Raw genomic sequence first — 25,545 nt, forward strand, 5'->3', positions numbered from 1 at the left:
ATCTTCAGAAGGGACGACTTTCTTAACGTGTGATATATGAATCCAGGTTGGTGAGCCTTGTAATCGTACTGCTGAAGAGGTTGTCAATAGAACCAGGTAAGGCCCCTTCCAACGAGGTTGCAGTGCTGTTTTTCTGGAGAAAGACTTGACGTACACCAAATCACCTGGTTGTAGTTCAGAAGACGTAAAAGGATCAGGGTTATGTTGTGCTGCTGCTATTTGGCGGTGATAACACTGTAATAAAGAAACAAGAGAAGTGCCGTATACAATAACATCATGATCAAAGGCATCGTACTCAGAAAAGGGTGGTGGCGGTGTCATGGGCATGCGCATAGGTTGGCCCATTAAAATTTCACGAGGAGAAAGACCTTTAGTAGGATGTACTTGTGCTCTCATAAAGAGCAAAGCTAGTGGTAAGGCCTGTACCCAAGTGAGGCCGATTTCAGTAGTAATTTTTGATAGTCTAGTTTTCAGTGTTTGATTCATGCGTTCTATAATTCCAGATGCCTCGATGACTGGGTTGGCCCAGAGCGTTACACATTTGGATTTGTGCTTGTACTAATTTTTCCTGTAAATCCTTCTTTTCTTTAGCCAAATGGTCAGCTAGGTATTGTACTTGCTGGACTAACTCATGCAGGCCCAGACTAGGCCAATTCAAACATACTTCTTTTAATTTATCTCTCACTTGAGGGCGTAACCCATCCACAAAAGCGGCTGACAGCCCGCTCTGTGATGGCCCTTCGGTGGGCTCTGGGTATCCGAAATATGCCTCAAAGGCATCAGTAAGTCATTGTAAATATTCGTCTATAGGTTCGTCTTCTCTCTGTATGACTGACTTAATCTTAGACCAATTTGTGATAGGTGGCACTATGACGATAATAGCATCAACTATTCGTTGTCTAACCGCTTCAAAACCGTTTTTCCCTTGTGTGTTATGCTTTGGTATTGGGGTGGGGGCATTAGCTTGATCCCATATACGTTTCATCAGATCAGCTGGAACAGTGTATTGGAGGACAGCTTTAACTTCTTCTATAGTAGGATTTTGTAAACATATGCATCCTGCTAATATGCGTTGAAACTTTGCTGGGTTATTACGAATGGGCGGGAGTGATTTTCACTCAGTACCCCACTATCACTCTATGAGCTATACCTGTTTACTACAAGTTTAGCTAAGGCATTATGAAAACATCTTGTTACCCCACTCTCATACAAGAAGCTATACCTGTTTAACACAGGTTTAGCTAAGACATTATAAAAACATCTTTTTTCCCCGCTCTCATACAAGAAGCTATACCTGTTTAACACAGGTTTAGATAAGACGTTATAAAAACATCTTTTTCTCCACTCTCGTTCCTCCTTTCATACGTATGACGCCAGTTTATTTTCCGGATTAACCCCACTCTCATACTGCGTATTCAAAGCAGAAAAGAAATGCATGCCACTTACCTTAAAACGACTGAAGGAGAGAAATCATAACTTTGTTAGATAAAAAAAAAAAAATTTGTTCGTAAAACTTTAGAAGGCAGACAGGGACAGAAAAATGAAAGAAATACTACAGAAACAGAAAAATCTGTTGTGGGCCCTTTTAACAGTATTTTGTTCAGTTCTCAACTGCTGCAGCTTGCTCTTAATTCAGATCCGAGTAAACGGCACCAATTGTTAAGTTGCACAGTACTTTAAAAATGAAGACAGATACATTTCTTTCTCTCTTTCAGTGGCTTTTATTAACTACAGTACACACGTGCGGGAGCCTCATTGAAAGTACCAGGGAGACTCCCAGAACAAGGAAATAAACAAGCTTATATACTGGTGATATTGCTGACAGTACAAAAATATAAAACAGTACAAAAATATAAAACTGAACCAATTCCCACTCACCAGGCAGAACAAGGAGAAGGTCACGGTGAGCTGCCTGTCGGGCGCTAGGATCCGCCACATAACACAAGCACTCAGGTCACTCCAAGGCAAGTACAAATATGACTCAGTCATTGTCCATGCTGGTGTGAATGACCTGAGACGTACCTCCCTGGACTACATGAAAAGAGACATAGAGGAGCTCTCTGAGCATGTAGCCCAGGCTGGTATGACCCTGACCTTGAGTAGCATCTTACCCTCACCAAGAATGATGCCACAGTATGAAGACAAGATTATCAATTTCAACAATTGGCTTAAGTATTGGTGTCATTCAAAGGGGATCCAATGCCTGTCAGCCTGGGATGACATGCTCGACAAGCCACGATGCTTCACTAGGGACGGCTTGCACCTATCACCCCTGGGATTTCGGATATTGGCAAAGTCTCTTGCTACCCCCATAGTGCCTTTTTTAGGCAAGGCTCAAAAGACAAACCCATCCCCATAGGTATCACAAGGGATAAGAAACTAAGAGTAATGCTACTCAACGCCAGAAGTCTAAACCTCAAGATGCACGCACTCGAAACTCTCCTTAGCATGGAGAACATCGATATCTGTGCAGTAACATAAACCTAGTTCAAGGCTCTCGAGAGCACCCCAGCACTACCAGGTTATACCTCATACCATGCTTTTCGGCCACAAAACTTGGACCGAACCACAAAAGGAGGGGGAGTATCAATATTCGTCAAAGATACCCACACCTCCAGGTTGGTGGCACAGCACGAAGCATCAGAGACTATCCATGTGCAACTAACAGTGGGTAAAACTGCCTTCCAGTTTATAGCCTGCTACAGGACCACCCTCCCAAACCCAGGAACCCCACTCGGCCTTCCTGAGAACACTGGAAAATATGAAGGTCTCTCCAAACACCATTATATTGGGTGACTTCAACTACCCAACCATAGACTGGGAGCATTACTCTAGCTCCAACACCCTAGCCCAAAGGTTCCTAGAATTTATAAACTCAAATGCTATGGAACAACTTGTTACCACTCCCACAAGAGGGGAAAACATACTGGACCTGATCATCACCAACATGGGGACTCTATGCTCCAGACCAGAAGTGTATCCCTCACTGGTAAGATCAGACCATAAACTAATCTCACTGGATATTCACATCCCAACCCCACCCCATGCCCAGAAAACCACAGTGAAAAACGTCTCTAAAGCAAATTTCACATTCCTCAAAACCAAGGTGGAATCCTTCAAAGCCCCCGGGCCTGTGGATAATACGGCCCAGACTGCAAAATCCTTTATAAACGCATACTATGAACACCTTCAGGAATGCATGGATCATGCAATCCCAAATAAAACCAAGACCCAATCCTCCAAAGGCAGATGTCCTGTCTGGTGGACCCCAGCCATAAACAAACTATACAACAGAAGGAGGAAGCTACTACATGATAGAGCAAAATCCCAAAAAGGGAAGGCATCTCTGATCAGTATTAGCAAAAAACTACAGGCACTCATAAAATCGTCTAAGGCCAGCTTCGAGAGAAAAATTGCACAGGACACTAAGGATAATCACAAGGCTTTCTTTAGTTATGTTAGGAACCTGGGTGGGAATTCCCAGATATGCTCAGAATTAGTCCAAAATGACAAAAAATACACCGAACCCACAGACATTGCCAACATCCTAGCTGACAGGTTCAGCGCAAACTCCCCCCCCCTTCCCACCAAAAGGGCTAATATCTATCCCAGCAGAGTGCTGCCCCCCTGACATCTCAGATGCTCAGGTAAGAGCTGCCCTCTCCAAAGCAAGAAACACAGCATCAATGGGACCAGACGGTGTCCCGGGCTGCGTCCTACATGAACTCCAAGAAGAGCTAAACACAAACCTAAAACTACTGTTCACTCTCGGCCTTACTACAGGATATGTACCCAAAGAGTGGCATACAGTAACAGTGGTCCCTCTCCACAAAGGTGGTGCCTCAACGGATCCTGGAAACTATCGCCCCATAAGTCTCACTAGCTTGGTCTGCAAAGCTATGGAAAGGATCATCATGGACCTTATAAATAAAGATATTGGGGACCTGCAGACACTGGATCCTACCCAGTTCGGCTTTGTTAAGGGCGGATCCTGCCTCTTGAACCTGGTCGATTTCTTTGAAACAGTCACCAAGGCCATTGACAAGGAGAAGGTGGTCCACACAGCCTACCTGGACCTCGCAAAAGCCTTTGATACAATACCCCACTCGGGCATTATAGATAAGCTCACCAGCTTAAATATAAACCCCTATGTCACTAGATGGGTTGCAAACTGGCTCAAGGACAGAACCCACATGGTTAGAATAGCTGGAGCCATGTCAGACTCCAAACCAGTTACAAGTGGCGTCCCACAAGGCTCAGTCCTGGGACCTCTCTTGTTCGGTATATATTTCTCGGAGGTGCAGGCCAACATGGAAGGACTATGGCTGACCAAGTTCGCAGATGACTGCAAACTGGGTGCCATAATAGACTCTCCAGCCGACACAAGCATCCTCCAAAAGGGCCTCATAGAAACAGACAACTGGTGCCAGAGCCATGGCCTCAAGCTAAACGCCAAAAAGTGTATAGTCATCCCCTTTGGCAAAAACAAAGTGCCCACAAATTACCACATAGGTGGTAATCCATTAAGTACAGAAGAAGTAATTAGGGACCTGGGGACCCAAGTTGATAGCAATCTCTCATTTGACAACCACGTGGCCAAAGTGGTTAGAAAAACATTTTATATAGCCCACCTAATCATGAAGGGATTCACATCTAGATCAGGGGAGGTCATTGTGCCTCTTTACACATCCCTCATCAGGCCCATAATTGAGTACAATGCCCCTTTTGGGATGTACCTTACCAGACACCTGCAGCAACTGGAAAGACCCCAAAAGTACCTCACCAAGAGGATCAAGGGGCTCAAACAGATGCCGTATGCTGCCCGGTTAAAGAAACTCCAGCTCTACTCAGTGGCATACCGCCTGCTCAGAGGCGATCTGTGCCTGACGTATAAAGCCATGTCCAACCCGGAATTAATGGACATGCTGCACCTCAGAAAATCCAAATCCCATCGAGCTAAGTGCTCGAGGGACTTGAACCTCAGCACTGAAATAAATATTTTATTTATTATTTTATTTTATTTTACATTTGTTAACCGGGAAATTCCGACTGGACCAGGTCCATTTTCAGCGGAGGCCCGGGGAGAAAAGCTCCAACATCAAGTTATACAAATACAGTACATCCAGCATAATACACAAAACAGGTTACATCATGTATGCTGAGCATAGTAATATAACAAGAATTAATAAAAACACTCCAGGTAAAAGATATAGAACATGGGTAAAAAGACAATGTCAGTCATACTTTGGTAAGAAAAGAAAATATATCAAGTAAGATTCTACAGTTAAAAGTAGCCTTTCAGATGACCAAGCCTACAGGGGATCAGAGCTCCAGCATGTGATCAGAGAGGAATTTGGGGAGTTAATAGGAGTATGGGTAGGGTTATGTGATACAAGGGCATAACCATGTACTAAGAAGGTGCGATTTGAGGGAGTTTTTGAATATGGATGTGGAGGGGGCAGTGGACACAGATAGGGGAAGAGAGTTCCAATTTCTGGCAACGGTGTGGGAGTAGAGCACTTTCCCTGCATTATTGTTAGCCTTGGTGATGGAGAGGAGAGATTTTTCACTGGATCTTAGGTATCGGTTTGTAGTATAGATAGTAAGTAGGTTGGATAATAAGGGGGTTTTTTCAGGATATTTGAGAATATTGTAGGCTGTGCCCAGCTGGTGATAGTTAAGTAGCTGTGGTAGCTCAAGCCATTTTAGTTCTTTTAGTGCAGCACAGTGATGGGTTCTATAGGTTGAGTTAGTAGCAAACTTGGCTATTTTATTGTAGCATGATTCTAGTTTGTCTAGGTCACATTGTCTGATTTGGGTAAAGATTGGTGCTGCGTATAATAGAGCTGAGAAGAGGTGGCTTTGTGCAAGAGTGACTCTTGCTTTTTGTGAGAGAAAAGACTTATGCCTGTATAGGGAGCCTAGTTTTTTGTGTACTAGTTTTATGGTATGCGAGATGTGAACATCAAAGTGGAGATTATTGTCTATTTCAATGCCCAGAAGTTTGGTGTGGTTAGAAGGGGAGATGGTGGTGCCGTCATTAGAGGTTATGGTAAAGGAGAGGGTTTTTTTTTTTATCTATTAGGGGTAAATAGTAGCAGTTTTGTCTTTTTGGGATTTAGAATTAGTTGGATCCCAGATATCCATTTTTCTACTGAGATAAAGGTATCTTGAGTGAGTGTATGTAGGGTGGTGGGAGATGAGGCGGAGCAGATCAGAGTTGAATCATCTGCATATTGTATGAGTGTGGCATGTTGTGTAGAGCATTTGAGGTTATTTGTGAAAATAGAGAACAACAGCGGGCCCAGTATAGAGCCCTGTGGGACACCTATGGTGGCTGGAAGTTGTGTAGACAGAGTTCCTTTCCACTGGACTGATTGTTGCCTGTCAGACAAGTAGCTCCTGAACCAGGCTATAGTAGAGGAGGTGAAGCATAATGATGTTAGTGAGTCTAGTAGAATGGAGTGGGAGACCATATCAAATGCTTTTGAGAGGTCTAGGAAAATGGCTGATACATATTTGTTATCATTCCTGTGAAGGTTTATATAATTAGTAAAAGATAAAAGGGCTGTGGTAGTGCTGTGATGTGGACGGAAACTGTGTTGTGTGGTAGATAGTAGATTGTGTGTGTTAAGAAATGTCATCACTTGCAAGTGGATGCATTTCTCAAGAATTTTGGATAAGGGGCAAAGGATGGCAATAGGTCGGTAGTTGGAGAATTCATAAGAATTACCTCCTTTATGGAGAGGAATGATGCAGATACTTTCCAGAGTTTGGGTATGTAGGATTCTAGTATGGAGCGGTTGATAAGGATGGAGACAGGATATGATAAGGAGTCACTAGCCATTTTTAGGTATGCAGCAGGTATGTTATCAGCTGCTAGTGTGGTTGGCTTTAGTTTTAGGAGGAGTTTTTTGATAGTTGAGGTGGGCACTGGTGATAGGCTGAAAGAGGGAGTGGTGTGGAATAGGTTAGGTTGTGACTGAGGTAGACTGTTTTTGGTTATTTGACTGGACAGGGCTAAGATGGATTTAGTAAAATGGTTATTAAATTGAGAAGCTATGTCTAGGGTATTGTTAGTAGAGATGGGTGCTGGGGTTGTGGTTTTGCCTGGCTTTAGTAGGGAGTTAATGGCATGCCAGAATTTTTGTGGACTATTTGAATATTTCCTTTGGGCGCTAAGAAAATAGTTTTGTTTGTTTATTTTGGATTCAGCCTTGGCCTTGTTTCTAAGCTGTTGATAGTATTGTCTGGAGCTAGGGGTTTTGTCAGTTTTCCAGATTTTCCAGGCTTTATCTCTAGCTTTTAGTAAGGCTCTGGTGTCTCTTTTTAGCCAGGGTGCGTAGTTGGCTTTAACTCTGATCTTTCTGCTGGGAGCTAGACTATTAAGGATGTTAGAGAAGGTTGTATTGAAGTAGTCTACTGCCTGGTCTAACCCGAGTGTCCGTAGTGGTTCCCAGATGCAGTGGCTTAGGACAGTATTTAGGTATCGTGGGGTAAGGTTACGGTCATCTCGTACAAATTTGTAGACTACTGGTTTGGGGTGATTGGAGTGTTTCTGGAGTAGGAAGGTGGGGAGATGATCACTTAAGTCATCTGGGAGGCAGCCTACTGTATAGTTTTGTTTGGGATAGTTGGTTAGTGTCCAGTCCAGTATGGAGTCTCTCTTTGTTTTCTCATCTATTCTAGTTGGTTCTTTAATTAGTTGAGAGAACCCATATAGATTGATATGTGTAGAGGGGCTGCTGGAGTTACAGGTTGCCCAGTCAGTGTTAAGGTCTCCTAGTAGGATCGTTTCCTGAGGTAGATTGTCCTTTGTCCAGTGTAGGATGTCTTCTATTATGAGCGAGTTGTTGCCTGGAGGTATATAGCAGCATATTATATGAATCTTCTTGGTGTTTCTTATGGATAGGACAGAAAACAGGACTTCAGCAGTTTGAAAAGTGGGTGGTGTGGTGTGCAGGAGCTGGAGGTTAAGGGTGTTTTTAAAGAGAATGGCTACTCCTCCTCCTTTCCTGTTTGTTCTATCAGATCTAAGTGTATTATACCCTGGGGGAAGAAAGACTTCATCTTGGATACTGGGTGTAAGCCAGGTTTCTGTAATGGCGAGTATATCAGGGTTGTAGTGGGCTATGAATGCATGTAGGTCTGTTAGCTTATTGGTAATACTTCTTATGTTGAGATTTAGGATTAGCAGGTCAGATGTTTGTCTAGCTGAGAGGGGACCTGGATTTGGGTGAATGTCACCAGAGGTTAGCAGAATTTGTAGGAGTGTCAGTATGTGTTTTTTAATATTAATTGTTTGTGAGATTGGTCTATGAGAGTTTTTCTTAGTGTGATGAGATGGTGTAATTTTTGTTAGTGAGTAATATGTAGTTGTAAGATTTATGATTGTAGGGCAGATGTAGAAGTCTGAGTGGGTTTGAGAGGGTGGGCTAGTGTGGGTAGTGTGATAGCAGTTGTGCAACGGTAGATCTGTTTGTAAGGAAGTTAGGAAGGTTAGCGATAGTAGAGCTAGTGATAGGGATGTGTGTGTGGGTAACATGATACTACTTTGAGTGAGAAGTACAACTAGGATTCCTGGTTGGTTGTGTGTGAGGGTAGAGTTGTGTTGCCTGGGAATGTGTTTTGGGAGTGGGATCAGTGTGGGATGTAATTGGATTGGGGGGTGGGGGGAGGTAGGATGAGTGGGTTTGGCTAGTTGTTAGGGAATTAGGGGTTGGACTACTGGTCAGGTGATTAGGGGTTAGAATAAAAGTAGAAGTAGTGGGGGCGGGTGGAAATAGGGGGCAGGGAGAGGAGCGGAGCAAGCCCGAGTGCAGCGGGCTAACACCGACTCTAAGTGTTTCTTTAGGCTTTGGTAAGTATGTAATGTTAGCTTAAATTGTAATATGTTCAACTGAAATTTTAACTGTAATTTAATATGTTTGCACGAAGTTATAGACTATGTTATGGGCACAGAGTATAATTTTCTGACATTCTTAAAAGGATATAGAATTAAAGCTGGGGTTAGTTACAGATGAAACAGGAGAGGAAATGAAATGCTCTTTTATAGATTTGAGTATTTCTCAAAAGAAACTTGACTTTAGTTGGGGGAGGCACTAACTGGAGAGCAATATAATATACTATATACTATAATAAATAGGACATGCTGGAGGGACAGATTCATAACCCAGAGGCTCCCTTCACTCTGGAATAAAATCCCAGTCCAGGTTAGGCAGAGTCCCTCATTGACTCTCTTCAAGAGGAATCTTGATGAGTGGATGGGAGATTGTAGGTTTACCCCGGGTATCACTTCTGTGTCACTGTTAGACAGAGGCACAGTATACTAACCTTGAAAAAGGGCATAGCAAAATTAATTTAATATGGGTGGCGAAAGCCATACACACTCTGGCTAGGCTTATAAATGCCCTAGGGCAGATAGCCTAGTATGAACCTATGAATTAGATCATTATACAGGGCAATTAACCAATCAAAGGTTTACCCGTAAACATAAGATGTTAAGTTGTCTATCTCGCCTTCATTCTTGCTGGATGGGTTCGGAGCCGACCTCGGCTCGACCGCCACTCTAAAAGCTCGAGTTGGTTCCACCGCTCGAGGCTCCCTTATATCCCACAATGCTAGGCGTGAGTTACCTCAGATCTCGTTGCCGCCAGCGATCGGTGTTGGTTTTCTACCGCTTCTTGGTAAGTAACTTTGATCCAAAGTTAGTGTATTTAAACCCCTTTAATTTTAATTTTATCACTTGTTTCCCTTAGTTTAGTGGATTCCCTCCTATTTTCTATCTAAAATCCCTTTTATCCCCACAAGAACTTATAAGTTCTTCCCTCGGGCCTTCGGGCCTTCATTCCTCATTCCCTAGTGGTGTGTGTGTGTGTTTTTGCTCTTAAGTTAAAACTTTGATAGTTTTATATTTTGAGTTTAAAATAGCATAGGGTGTAATCAGTGTGTTTGACTGTGTGTGTGATTACACTTTCTAATATGTCTAAGGACAGAAAGGTCTCAGGCTTCAAGAAGTGTGATGTGTGCTGACAGAAAATGTCTCTGACAGACGGTCACACTTCTTGTGTCTACTGCCTGGGGCCTTTGCACCTGCAGGACTCCTGTGCTGTTTGCCACGGCTTCAGCCCCAGGGTCCTGCAGGAAAAACAAGCTGATCCTGAGAGGTTTACTTAAGCCTGAGGTTCCCTCACAGTCTCTTCGGAAAGCCCTCCAAGGCTTCTAGGTCCTCGGCTCCAACTTCTGAGCCGAGACCTAAGGCTACGAAACCTCCATCTACATCGGCTCCGGCTGGAGCCGATGAGTCTCAGGCTACAGCTTCTGTGGTTTCCTTGGCTCCGGCTGGAGCCGAGGTATTAGAAATTCCCGTGTCAGCTCCGACAAGACCTTCGGAGCCGACATCTAGGAAGAGGTCTAGGTCACCATCCCTTGGCTCCGTTCATTCGGCTCCAGCATCTCCTCTGCTGTCTGAACGGAGCCATAGATCTCACTCCTCCAGGTCATCGAGGCTTTCAGATCACGACCTTCAGAGGGTAGTGAGTAGACTTTTGAAGTCCGAGGCACTGGCCCAAATGCTCCAGAGTCCGACTCATCAGTCGATGCCTCAGCTTGTCCCAATTAATATTCCTCCTCCGACTCCTTTGAGCTCGAGCCGGGCGCCTCGGAACCCGAGACTGTGGTAGCGCGGAGCCAATACACTTGTCTTGCCCGCCGTCGGCTCCGATTTCTTCTTTGAGGAATCTCGGCGGGCTTCCTCGTCGGCTCGAGGGGTGAGTGGCATCGGACCCTTGTCCGACCCTCTCCTCTCGGTGCTTGGCTGGTGAGCTCGGCTCCGACATCAGCCTCGGAGCCATCTCTGTCGGTGCCGAGGGAGGTTCTCAGCTTCTTGGACAAGCTGAGGCATCGACTGATGAGTCGGACTCTGGAGCATTTGGGCCAGTGCCTCGGACTTCAAAAGTCTACTCACTACCCTCTGAAGGTTGTGATCCGAAAGCCTCGATGACCTGGAGGAGTGAGATCTATGGCTCCGTTCAGACAGCAGAGGAGATGCTGGAGCCGAATGAACGGAGCCAAGGGATGGTGACCTAGACCTCTTCCTAGATGTCGGCTCCGAAGGTCTTGTCGGAGCCGACACGGATTTAATACCTCGGCTCCAGCCGAGCCGAGGAAACCACAGAAGCTGTAGCCTGAGACTCATCGGCTCCAGCCGGAGCCGATGTAGATGGAGGTTTCAGAAGCCTTAGGTCTCGGCTCAGAAGTTGGAGCCGAGGACCCAGAAGCCTTGGAGGGCTTTCCAAGAGACTGTGAGGGAACCTCAGGCTTAAGTAAACCTCTCAGGATCAGCTTGTTTTTCCTTTCCTGCAGGACCCTGGGGCTGAAGTCGTGCAAACAGCACAGGAGTCTCAGGCAAAGGCCCCAGGTAGACACAAGAAGTGTGACCGCCTGTCAGAGACATTTTCTGACAGCACACATCACACTTCTTGAAGCCTGAGACCTTTGTGTCCTTAGACATATTAGAAAGTGTAATCACACACACACAGTCAAACACACTGATTACACCCTATGCTATTTTAAACTCAAAATATAAAACTATCAAGGTTTTAACTTAAGAGCAAAAACACACACACACCACTAGGAATGAGGAAAGAAGGCCGAAGGTTCGAGGAAGAACTTATAAGTTCTTGTGGGGATAAAAGGGATTTTAGATAGAAAATAGGAGGGAATCCACTAAACTAAGGGAAACAAGTGATAAAATTAAAATTAAAGGGGTTTAAATACACTAACTTTGGATCAAAGTTACTTACCAAGAAGCCGGTAGAAAACCAACACCTTGATCGCTGTAGCGGCAAACGAGATCTGAGGTAACTCACGTCTAGCATTGTGGGATATAAGGGGAGCCTCGAGCCGGTGGAACCAACTCTCGAGCTTTTAGAGGAGTCGAGCCGAGGTCGGCTCCGAACCCATCCAGCAAGAAGAAGGCGAGAAGAAGACAATTAACATGGAACGTTATGGTAAGAACATAACTTCTATACAATTCACATCATCATATCTCTAGGCAGAGAAAGAAAATCGGATACACTTCCATAAAAGGCACATTTCCTGCCTTCAGGCAGAATCTAGTTTGTTCAGTATTTTTCCATTATTCACAGTTCAGAGTTGACAGTACTCAGTGCATCTCAGTTTATACAAACTGTCACATACTCAGTTCCATTGAAACACATGCTTTGGCTGCTCATATTTTACATAAGTGATTTGTATTTCACTGGATTCAGGTTTATAATGGCAGCCTGTGTACTACTTTGTGTAGTACATTGACCTCAGCAGAAGAAAAAAGATTTGCAGCCCACTGGACACAAAGTCAGGATGGCTCAAATGAAGAAAATAGATTTTGTAGCACAGTGGGAAAGAAAAAACTGAGGAAGCCAGTCAAAGCAATGGATTCAGTTTTATACTGCCCTGTAATTCTCTACTTTGTGAAGCTGAAAAAAAGACTTGTAGTTCACTGGCTTCAGTTTTATACTGACAGGACTTGGCACAGCTAAAAAAAATAATTTTTACTACCATATCATGTGTGTGCGTGTGTGTGTGTGTGTGTGTGTGTGGGCGGTGCATGCATGTACTTGATGTACTTGTGGACAAGATATGCATAATTCATTTAATGGAAACACAGCTCATTTAAGGGAAATAATGATGAAACATGATTTACATTTGAAATATCCACTTACAGAGGAAAGCATAACAGCAGGCTGAAATTAAACAAGGTTAGATCTTGGTGAACTATTCATTAGGGATATCACACATTTCTATAAGTGAAGGTGCTCAGAAAATGTGGAAAAAAGCTGTCCCTGAGAAAATAACCATAAACAGTCACATTCCATAAATATAATAAAATGTAATTTTTAGGAATTTCATAGTTTTAGTTTTCTTTTTAAAAATTGGGTGGCATGTTGTAACAAAATGAAAATAAAAATATTATATCTATTATTCACTAGGTCATATAAATATAGGGAGATTCCTCTAGATTGGAGGCATGTGTTTATTAAACCTGTCTTTAAAGGAAAGGGGAGTAGGACAAACCCAGAGTCATATAGACCCTTAAGTCTACTTTCATATTGTGGGAAAGTAATGGAGAAGGTAATACTGGATAAGTTATCAGAACTGGATAGGTTGGGACTTGAAACCATTTATCAGCATGCATATGTTGAAAATAGATCTATTATCCCCTATAACATGATGTTCTATAACAATATAATAACAGCTATGAATGAAAAACTGTGCTGTGATGTAATTTATATAGATATAACTTCAGCATTTGACAGGGCCATACACAAAACACTGATCAATAAATTAGTACAACAAGGTGTTGATGTACTCTTGATAAGATGGATAGCATGGCTTATAAATAGGACATGGCAAGTATCATACAGCAGCCGGACAGGTGAAATCCTTGGTTACAGTCAGCGTGTCCCACAGGCCTCTGTCCTAGGCCCTTACTTGTTTAGATTGTATCTTTCAGACCTAACATTTTCGTCTGAGGTGTTCTACAGTCTATATGCAGATGACCTGAACTTGGGTAAACTGATTACATGTGTTACAGATAAGGCATGTATGCAAACTAACTTGACTAAATTGACCATTTTGGCACAGGAGAATAATGTGCTGGTAAATACATCAAACACTAAGCATATGTGATTTAGGAGACATAAATTGAAAGGTAAATATTAAATACAGCACACAGTGATTGAAACTGTAGACTCATTTAAGGACCTGGGTATATGTGTAGATCCAGCTATGAGATTTTCTAATCTTATTAACCAATTGGTTAATGATGGTTATAGAACTATAGGTTGTATAAAAAAATGTATAAAGTCTAGGAAATCAAAAATGAAGTCATTTACACCCAAACATGAGTATGGCATAACAATATGGAAACCTTATAAGAAAACAAGTACAAATAAACTGGAAAGATCACAGCAGAAATATAGCAAGGGCATCCGTGGATGTGAAAATTTAAGTTATTATGAAAGACTAAAATATCTGAACTTGTACAATGCTAATTACAGACATCTAAGAGGAGATCTTATTCAGGTATATAGAGCATTTAGAGACAGCTACCTCTGAGAATGTGTGGGGGTTATCAAAATTTACTAGAGAACCATCAGAAAACCTATGTAGAAGATTCTATGGAAATGAGAAATGTACTAACTCGTTCTCTGACAGAGTAGCTGATGCATGGAAGAGACTACCAAATTATGTTAAAGCAAGTACTCGTTTAGATATTTTTAAGAACAGCCAAGACACTTATTATGGGAACAAGTGTTTTGGTATATTGGCAAGTTAGAGGGGCATTAATGCCGTGCTTCAAATAGTTGTATGTATGTATGTTATTAACAAGAAAATACCCATATTCAAATGTGAAACTCTGCCGAACAGTATTGTTTCTCAATACCAGATTACTAGATTTTTTTTATTGCATATTAGTGCATGAGTTAGCACATAATCATTGCACCCTATCTGCCTAAACTTTATTATATTTTTTTTCCCTTTCTACACCTGACTATAAGCTGCCACCAGCTCCTATCCTCATTCATCATGTCTACCAGACTAGCCTTAGCCGCCACCTGGCTGAACCTAACTCATACCTGGTCCAGAGGACACTGATGATGCTGATGCAGCATCATACTTCTGTCAAGGAGTACATCCTAAGCTTGCCACCCTGGGGTAGCCTTGCAAGCTCTGCAATCACTGTCCTTGTGAGGTGCATGCATGCTTCAACTCATGCAACCTCCTAAATAAGCTGTAAGCTGCTTATGTAGGATGCAGCTCGACAGGCTTGTAGTGCTGCTTTTATTACATTGAGCTTAAGCTGCATCCCTTCCCCCAGGATGGGTGAGATGACATTTGCTGTTACCTCCCATTACCCCCCTGTGACCCCTCAAGTACTTGTGCTGCTAATTAAGCATAACTTCTCTGATATGCAATAAGGACTTTATCTTTTTGCACTGGGGATGACTTTTTTGGTTTAATGTGCTTTAACCTGGACAGTACTTTTTTATTTGCTCTTCAGCTGACCTTTGATTACCATGAATCTGCTTCCATTGTTCCATTTTATCTTTATGTCCCAAATACTATCCCTGGGGCTGTAACTGCACCAGTGGTGGTTTGAGAAGGAGGAAGTGGTTGAGAACTCTAAAAATCAACATTATGTATGGTGTCTTGTGCACTAGGTGACTTTTTTATGTGCAGGGCTACTGACATCACTTACCTCACCACATGTAGCACTAGTTAGACCCTCTTCAGTGCCAAATTCTTAACAAGTATCTGCCATGAGATTAAAGCATCACTCCCATTACTGGGGAATTGTCAAATCTCAGGCAGAAACCCCACGCTCTTTCTCTGCCAGAATGGGCGAGTTGGCAATTATCCAGTCATGTACACATCTCTACTCAGCTCCACCATTGCACAGGCTACCAACTAATCTTCTGCATTGTAGTCAGGAAACCTACCCGCTATGCATTGTAGCCGGTGAACTTACCTCACGTTGTGTAATTCTGAGGCACTCATCACATTTATGCAGGGATAATTTTTATTTTGTATCTGTTAACGAAGATCATGGTGTGCATGTTAAAGCATTATACTGCAGTGTTTACTGGATTGTTTGATCATTTGCACTAACAGTGACTGGAGAGCGTGTTTTTAAATATACCAACCCCTAGTCAACTGTGTCCATTTCAGTCACAGCAGAAAAATTATCCAAACCAGACATACTCTGTGACAACAATTAAAATCTTTAAATACCTGTTGGTTCCCACATGTTTTCCACATGTCTTCAGCCTCAGAGATCCGTGAATATATATAGTGTGTGTACATATAGAAGTTGTCACCTTTGCTGAACAATGGTTTTGTCAACATTTGTTAAGTCGACAGAATTTAGTCAAAGTCAACAGGTTTGCCAGATATGATTCCCAGGGTTAGGGAATATGTTCTTTCACCAATAATTACGTGATCTCAGAGTTAGTTTATATAATTTGCTGGGGATGCAGGGGGCTTGCCTCCAACAAAAAAAAATGTTTTTGTTTTTCAGGTGCTGAAGTTGTTGCATGATGCATTTGTATCAGTGTATCAGTGTTTGAAGTGTCAACATTTTTGGGTCATCTTTTTGGCGTTCAGTAACTGTAAATAGAACCATATATACATACACACACACACACACACACACACACACACACACACACACACACACACACACACACACACACACATCTTTTTATATTATTTTTTACATAAACACAAATAAAAATCAAAAGAATAACACAGTTGCCCATTTCTTTAAGAGCAATAATCCTATGTGGTGGACATTACAGGATAACAATTGGCAGTCCATTATTTCACTGCAATGCTCTCCCTTTCAGGCATTATTGCTGATACAAAACCCTCTGCCAGTTACATCACATGATCATGGGATCAGAGGAAGTTACTAGGCTATTGGCCCTGAGGGCCTTACAAGCCTAGCCAAGAATTCAGCCCATGTTCCGACAAGTCAGCACCCAATGCCCCTGACCAGCAGGGACACAGGTGGAATCCCAGGGGTGTATTTTCTGTTACCCATCCAGTTATCCAGGTTGCACTTAAAAAGAGTTAATGAGATACTCAGCTTGACATGAAGAGGGAATCTATTCCACAGAAGGGGGAGTGTCCAGGACACAAATCTGTTCCACAAACAAGTCCTATTAATGTCACAGACCAGGTTGAGGTTGCGCATGCGGGTTAGTCGAGTGGAACTTGACTTGCAGATATGCAGCAGTTCCATCAAGGTAGGGTCTGAGATTGCTTTATATACCATACAGAGGTCACCTCTGAGGAGTCTGTATGAGACTAAGTAGAGGGACAGGGCTTTTAGCCTATCTGTGTAGGGTAGATGTTTGAGGCCCTGGATTATCCTGGTGAGGAAATGCTGTGGTCTCACATGCTGCATGCGCTTTATGAGGTACGTGCCGAAAGGGATGCTGCACTCAATAATGGGTCTTATAAGGGAAGAATACAGGGATATTATGGCCTCCTTCTCTCTGGATGAGATACCATTCCTAATGAAGTAGGCCATGTAGAAAGCTTTCCAAACAACGGAGAGAATATGGTGGTCAAAAGTCAGTTTTCAATCAGCCTGGGTACCCAAGTCCCTCACAACTGATTGCTTGCTTAGCACCTTGTTATTAATGTGATAATCTGTGGGGACATCACTTTCCCCAAAGGGGATGACGATGCATTTTTTGGCATTCAGTCTGAGGCCATGTTTTTGGCACCATTCATATGTTTAGGTGAGACGCCCTTGGAGGGTGTCCACATCAATAGGGGAACTGATGACAGTGCCCAGCTTGCGGTAATCTGCAAACTTTGTCAGCCATAGCCCACTGGTTTTAGTCTGCATGTCAGAAAAGTATATCCTAAGCAACAGAAGCCCTAAGACTGATCCCTGGGGTACGCCATTCTTTACCAGTCTACTGCTTGAGGTGGCTTCCCCTAGTTTGACTAGATGGGTTCTATCACTGAGCCATTTTGCTACCCATCTGGTGTCATATGGATTGATGCCTAGTTGAGAGAGTTTATCTGTTATACTTGAGTGGGAAATAGTATTGAAGGCTTTGGCCAGATCATGGTATATGGCGTGCACAGTCTTCCTCTCATCCATGGCTTTGGTGACTGTCTCAAAGAAGTCACTCAAATTTAACAGGCATGACCTCCCCTTAATGAAACCAAACTGTGTGGGATCGAGTGTTTGGAGGTTGCCAATGTCCTTGTTAATGAGGTCCATGATAATCTGTTCCATGGCCTTGCAGTTAGGCTAGTTAGGCTGATGCATCTATAAATTTCTGGATCGGTGGACAACTCCACCTTTGTGTAAAGGGATGACAGTGGCTATCCTTGACTTGGCTAGGATGAAGCCAGTTCTCAGGCTTTGGTTGAATAGGTTGCTTAATGGTACTGCAAGTTCCTGCCTGAGTTCATGTAGGATGCGGCCTAGGATGTTATCGGGTCCCATGGAGGCTGTATTTTTTGCCTTTGAGAGGGCAGTGATGACATTATCTCTAGAGTTAAGGGGAGGGGGCAAGTGCTGGGGTTATCCTGATTTACTGATGGGAGACAGAGGGATGAAGTTTTCGCTGATCCTCTCTGCCAGCAGGTTGGCTATATCTACGGCATTTGTGTATGTGGTGTCCTTGACCACCAGATGATTAAGATGATCAAGTAGCCATTTTTTGAAAAGGAGACCCTAGATTGTGTGTCTGATTGTAGGGTTCAGTATTACTGCCCCAGAACATTTTTTACTTGAAAAATAATGGAAAAAAAGAAAGGAGAGAGTTCATGCCTACTTGTAGCTACTGGGGATAATTCACCTGTTCATAGTTCATAACTGTGTTATTTGGTATGTAATTAGTACCTGGGTTAAAATACTGGAAATGTATCACTTTAGATTTCTTGAGATTGACTATGAAAATTAATTTATCTGCCAAACTCAGTAGTTTTCTCAAGTTTTTCTGAAACCTTAATTCATACCTCTCAACCTATTAGAGCAAGAAATCTGAACAAAGCTATAAAAAATGGGGGACAACGCCCTATAAATAGGGACATTTTTTAAATATTGCTCTTGCAAATTTAGAGTTTATAGAATAACATGTTTTGTATTAGCAGACATTTTCTGATGGATATGAAGTCTGAAACTAGGACTGCTGAATCCTACAGAAATGCATTTTATAAGCACTTACACAAGTGCATGGATCATGCTATCCCTAACAGAACCAAGATGCTATCCTCCAAAAAAAGGAAGCCAATCTGGTGGTCCCCTGCCATAAACAAACTCTACAACAGAAGAAAGAAACTATTGCAAAAAAGAGTAAAATCCCATGATTGGAGGAACTCCCTGGTCAGCCTCAGTAAGAAGCTGAAATCCCTCATAAAATCCTCCAAAGCTAGTTACGAAAACAAAATCACCACTGATTCTAAAGACAGCCACAAAGCATTCTATAGCTATGTCAAGAATCTCAATGGCAACACTCAGATTGGTTCTGAGTTACAGCACAATGGCACCAAATATACAGAACCAACTGATATTGCCAACATCCTGGCAGATAGGTTCAGTGCTAACTTTACCCCCGTCTCACCCCCTAAAGGGCCCAGCTCTATACCGGAAGAATGCAAAGTTCCTGTAATCACGGCTGCGCAGGTAAAAACCACACTCTCCAAAACCAAGAACACAGCATCCATGGGACCTGACAACATCCCAGGCTGCGTTCTACACGAACTACAGAATGAACTGGCACCCCACTTAAGCACCATGTTCAATCATAGCTTCACCTCAGGCTTTATGCTCACTGAATGGTGCACAGTGACAGTTATCCCACTCCACAAAGGGGGTGCCACCACGGACCCCGGGAACTACCGCCCCATTAGCCTAACGAACCTGATCTATAAGGCCATGGGAATGTATTATCATGGAACTTATAAACAAAGACATTGGTAATCTCCAAACTGTGGACCCCACCCAGTTTGGGTTTATAAAAGGCAGATCATGTCTCCTAAACCTGATAGACTTCTTTGAAGCAGTCATCAAAGCCGTAGACGAGGGTAAGGTGGTTCACACAGCATATCTAGATCTCGCCAAGTCTTTTGACACCATCCCCCACTCTGGAATTATAGATAAACTCACTAAACTAGGTATAAATCCCTATGTCACAAGATGGGTTGCCAGTTGGCTCAGTGACAGAACCCACACTGTGAAAGTAGCAGACTCCAACTCCGACATCAGAACAGTGACAAGTGGAGCACCACAGGGTTCAATCTTGGGTCCTCTCCTGTTTGGTATCTACGTTCCTGAAGTACAGGATAACACAGAAGGTCTTTGGCCAACAAAGTTCACAGATGACAGCAAACTAGGAGCTTTAATCGAAACTCCTAGAGATGTGGACATCCTACAAAAGGGCCTCACTGAGACAGACGCCTGGTGTCAAAGCCATGACCTCAAGCTCAATGCCAAAAAGTGCATTGTCATCCCCTCTGGTAAAAACTCTGTACCCATGAGCTACCACATAGGTGATAGTCTACTTAACACCAAAAGAGTGATAAGAGACCTTGGGACACAGGTGGACTGTAGTCTCTCCTTTGATAATCACATTGCCACGGTAGTCAGGAAATCCTTCTACGTGGCACACCTCATCACAAAAGGTTTCTCATCCAAGAAAAAAAGAGGTCATTGTTCCCCTCTACTCATCACTCATTAGACCCATTATAGAGTATAATGCCCCTGTTGGTATGTACCTCACAAGACATCTACAGCAACTGGAAAGGCCGCAGAAAGACATCACAAAGAGGATTACTGGCCTCAAACAGATGCCCTCTGCAGACCGTCTGAAAAACTCCAGCTTTACTCCGTCGCATATCGCCTACTCAGAGGCGATCTCTGCCTAACATACAAAGCCATGTCAAACCCAGAGCTGTTGGACATGCTCCACTTAAAGAAATCCCAGTCCTTCCGAGCTACATGCTCTAGGGACCTAAACCTTATCACCACAATAAACAGAACATGCTGGAGGGGATAGAGTCCTGTCGCAGACACTTCCCATACTCTGGAACAAACTACCTATCTATATCAAACAAAGCTCCTCATTAGCACTCTTCAAGAAAAATCTTGATGATTGAATGGGAAATAGGAAATTCACCCTGGGGATCACCTCTGTGGCTCTGCTCGACAGGGGCACAGGAGAATAATTTTCTTGGGCGCCAGGGTACCTTTTTGTCTAGGCTTATATAGGCCCTAGGGCTAATAGCTTAGTACCTACCTATGAACCTATGAAACTGAAGTGTCTGTCATTATTTTCTGAATTTAACCCTCAATAATTAACCAGTGATTTGCCAGAAAACCAAACTTTTTGGAGGAACAGACAAAAAATATAAGGCAAAAATCCATTTGCCAAAATGTGGAAACTTGAGAACTCTATCACAGGCCTCTAAATCATCAAAAATAGTGTTATCTTTACTATCCTAACATTAAACAAACAAGTAAATAGGTACAGATGTTACCTCCTGCACTCAGTACTCTACTTTTCTATTTTTGTTTTTCGATTAATCTCATTCACATAAATCTTAACTGTTTCATACTTCTTACAGTTATATTTATCTGATACTTTCTCTTTTAACCATTTTAACTTCCTAATTACCCATTCAGATATATTATGTTTTTTTTATACATTTATCACTCTTTTATAGCCTAAATTATTGTCTGTTTGATAAACCTTCAAATCTTTTCAACTTCACACATCTCTCTTCTTGACTCTTCACCTTCATATATATTTCTTTGCTGTTCATTTTCCAGCACCTTTAAAACTTGAACACTAATATTTTGTGTCTAATCTCCTCCTATTCCATGGATTTTAAGCCATGCTTGCTGCTTCATCACTGTTTCATATTTCCAAAATGACTCTCATATCTATGTCCACATCATCTCCAGTATTAGCAAAAACCAAATGTAATATATTTTCTTCTCATTTCCATAAATGTATGCTTCATATATGTACCAAAATGTCATCTAAACCATTTCCCTCTCCTTTTTTTGATTTGCATTTCCTTAGCTCTAACCAAAATTCAAACAAAAGGCTTTTGGCTATACTTTAGTTTTATAGTTCTCTAAACATATCTGTAATGTTTTATCAATTTTGGCCACGGTGGTGCAGGAGTTAGCATTGTCACCTCACAGCAAGAGGTTATTCGGTTCGATTCTCAGCTGGAGCGCCTTCTGTGCAGAGTCTGCATGTCCTCCCTGTGGTTGAGTGAACTTTAAATACACGCAGGAAGGTGTGTGTGTGTGTGTGTGTGTGTGTGTGTGTGTGTGTGTGTGTGTGTGTGTGTGTGTGTGTGTGTGTGTGTGTGTGTCTTCTATGAAGGTTTGGAGTCGGGCTGGCAACTCAACATTGTAAAAACCCACTGCCAATCAATAGCAGACCAGTGATCTGCTGTGACGACCCCCAGTCGGGAAAAGTCAAAAGACCTTTTAATGTTTTTTCCATTCTCATGAATTGCATCTGGAGGCAACCTCTGTATTACAGCCAACTACCATTTCTCACATTTCCTCCACTCACCTGACTTTTAGAATGCCTTTCCTTTTTGACATTTCACTTCCTGATGTCTCATCAACCGTGCTGCAGCTCCAGCTTTATGATTTTATTATTTATAACTACCTCATACCATATAGCAGTTGTATTCCATTCTACTACATGATATCTCTGTTTCTGCAGCGATATCTAGTCCTCATTTACTTCATATGTTCTCAGTTACCATTCCTGCTTGCTTTCTGCTTTATAATCATACACAATACTATTGTGCTGTGCTTTTGTCTGGGCCACTGCACCAAAACATGTAACCTTTCAGCTTGTGTAGTGGTACAAGCACATGCTAAGGTCTCCTAGAGTGTTAGTTTGTACTACATTCATCACCACAATGACTGACAAACCATTTACCTTGGAGTTTATACCATGCACATTCAGTGCATTTATCAGTGTCATATATCATGTGTTATTCTGTGCTCCCTCTATACTTAGTATGCCTCCATATGCAGGCTGTAACACTGCATTGCTCTCCTTTGCAACATTCAGTTTATCTTTGCACTATGCTCAGCCCCAAACTGCCTAGTTTCACTTAACACACCTCATATGTTTCAGTGGCACACAGTGGTTCATTTCAGATGTATGTTTGAACAATAGTACCACAGTGAAAATTCATGAAAGCATACCACAGTGTGTCACATGCCACGTGCCGCCTGCACAGTCCACAGGCTGGTTACATAGTAAGCTTTTTGACACTGCTTTTTGATTTACTATTTCACAAGGCACATATTGCTGCTGTAGGCATTATTTATTTATACTATTTACTAAGCATTTGTCTAATGTGAATTCATCTCAGGGCCTTAATATAATTGGTGGTGACCAAGAGCAAACTAACACATCATGTTCAGTAGTTGTACTAAGTTTATCTACAAAATGAATTTCTTTCATTGTTTTATTATTGCTAATGGTGACCTCCAGTAAATTAACATGAAATTTTCACTTGCCTTTTCAGTTCCTTGATTATAAGCAGCAACCATAAATATTGAACTCTTTGATGCAGTTTTTGGTTCTTATTCATCATCTGCATTATTAATATAGTCAATTAGTATTTATTTTACATTTTAAGTAGGCTGTCAAACTGTGTTGAGGTCCAGGAGCATTGTTTTGTTAACTGACTTGCTATGAGTCACACAGTAGAGAAATGGAGTCAGATTTTATTTACTTATTGAAATTTGCTTACCAGGAATATTCAACTCAGTAGGAGCCCATTTTCACTGAAGGTCCAGGGATAAAAGCTCCAAAGTATTGCAAAAGATTTTAAGAATAATCATTTTACAGTCTTTAAAATAATACCAGAAGCAAATGCAGTATAAATAATTATACCAAATTAGACATGCTATGAAAATGTTGGTTAAGAATAAATAAAAAAGGAATAGATACAAGTTATATGACAATGATTTAATAGTTATAGAAATTTTAGCCAGTTTATACAGAAATTAAAGGTAAGTTAGTGTAATACAAACAGGAATTACAATATGAACTGAGAGAAAAGCAGGCTTATGGAATATTTAGAGAGAAAGTCACAGGACTATAGGATACCATTTCTTAGAAATTCATGCCTTAAACCTCTCTGCTAAACTGAAAGACTGCCTTATTAGTAAACTGCAGCCAAGAAACACATACATTGCAACAAACAGTTCTGAAATGTATGCTATATCAAATATTTAATTAAAAAGTATATCCCATTGAAGGATGGAAATCTCATATTCTTCATCTTCATTTCCTAAATAACCCATGTAATTAACAGGCACCAGTGGAAAATAATCTTCTCTAAAAATAAGGCAATTATTTTTCCATCACCATTGCAATAAATATAGACCTTTTGTAACCTGTACTTATTTTTCAGAAAGTCTACATTACTGAGTAATGTCTTTGTCTCTCACCTCAAAGATATGCATTGTAAAAAGGTGTTTACTGTGTTACTAACATGATACAAACATGCTGACAATGGTAAACTATCATGAAGCAATGGATAACCTGATATTGATAACTGATAAACTTTTAGAAGGTAGAATAAAGTTCAGATCTTATTCTGCAAGCCCTAACAGAACTAATCTTATTAGAAGTTTCTGCTTACTAAAGAGGAAAATTGTTACCTCAAATGTGGCCTTTATGCATGTGCTTGGACTATGAGTGACATAAAACTAATTGATAACTATAGATACTACAGTTGTTGAACTACTTTGTTTCATCACTTGACATTTTATTACCTGAATATGATGGTATCAGCATCCCATCTGGTATACCATAAGTGGAGCTTTTATACTTTTTAGAGAATAATATATAATATATATATATCATATATATATATATATATATATATATATATATATATATATATATATATATATTCATGCAGATTCCATTAGATAATACCATATGAATTTACTAGGAATGCCTTATAGAGTATTATGTATAATCTCAACTTTCTTAATGGAACAAATATGTCACATTATCAATACCCAACACTTTCAAGAAACTTTTTCCCTAAGCATGTCATATTCTTGGTTAAATCAGTGTGTGATTATTTTTACAGAATAAGTGTTCCTTACGTCCCAAGGAAATGCAGACTTTAATTGACAAGAAACCATCCACTTAAATGCAAATTTTAGTGAAAATAAACAAGACTCACCAGCTGGACAATAGGCCTTGTTTATTTTATGTAAAATGGAAATGTTTTGTCATGCTAATCTCTTTATCTATGTGACATTACTAGCAACTTTTTGACTCACAATGCTTACAGTGTTTTTCACTCCACTAACACAATTTTATATTTCATATTTATCCAACACCTCACTGCTAGTGAATATGTATAACATTTGAGTTTACCCAGCTTCTGTTCCCTTCTTTTTTCTGGCCAAATGTTTCAGTAGCTATCCAGTTATGTTGCAGACCATGCTGCTTTTGTGTCTAACTTCAAATGTAATTAAGTAGGTATGTGAGACACTAGTATATATATCCAGTCATATGTCACAAGCTATCATCATGTCTTCTTGTTTTCTGATTAACAGAGGTCCCTTATTCATGCCAAAATAGTTTTCTCTGCATGGTGGTTTGTGGTATTACACTGCTGCTCAGTACTTTGGCAGGTTTTGGTGGATAAAGTCAAAACAAATTATAACATACGTGTTTCTGGTAGGTATTAATTGTCACATTGCCACGTTAACCTGCAATTAAATTAATGTTCCCCATTATTTAAGGAAAGATTAGAAAGAAAATGAAAAATACAGACAGGAGTGAGAAATCCTGTAATGGACCAGACGATTAATTAAATAAAAAGCAGAAGTCTTCCGACATTCTTCAGTTGAGAGTACATCCAAACTATTTATAATTGATGATTCCTCAAAAAAAAAACAGGCTCAATCAACCTTTGTACTACAACATGAGAAGTAAA

Source organism: Protopterus annectens, chromosome 2.part1 (assembly GCF_019279795.1).
Source record: "Protopterus annectens isolate FY-2018-M chromosome 2.part1, PAN1.0, whole genome shotgun sequence".
Lineage (NCBI taxonomy): Eukaryota > Metazoa > Chordata > Ceratodontiformes > Protopteridae > Protopterus > Protopterus annectens.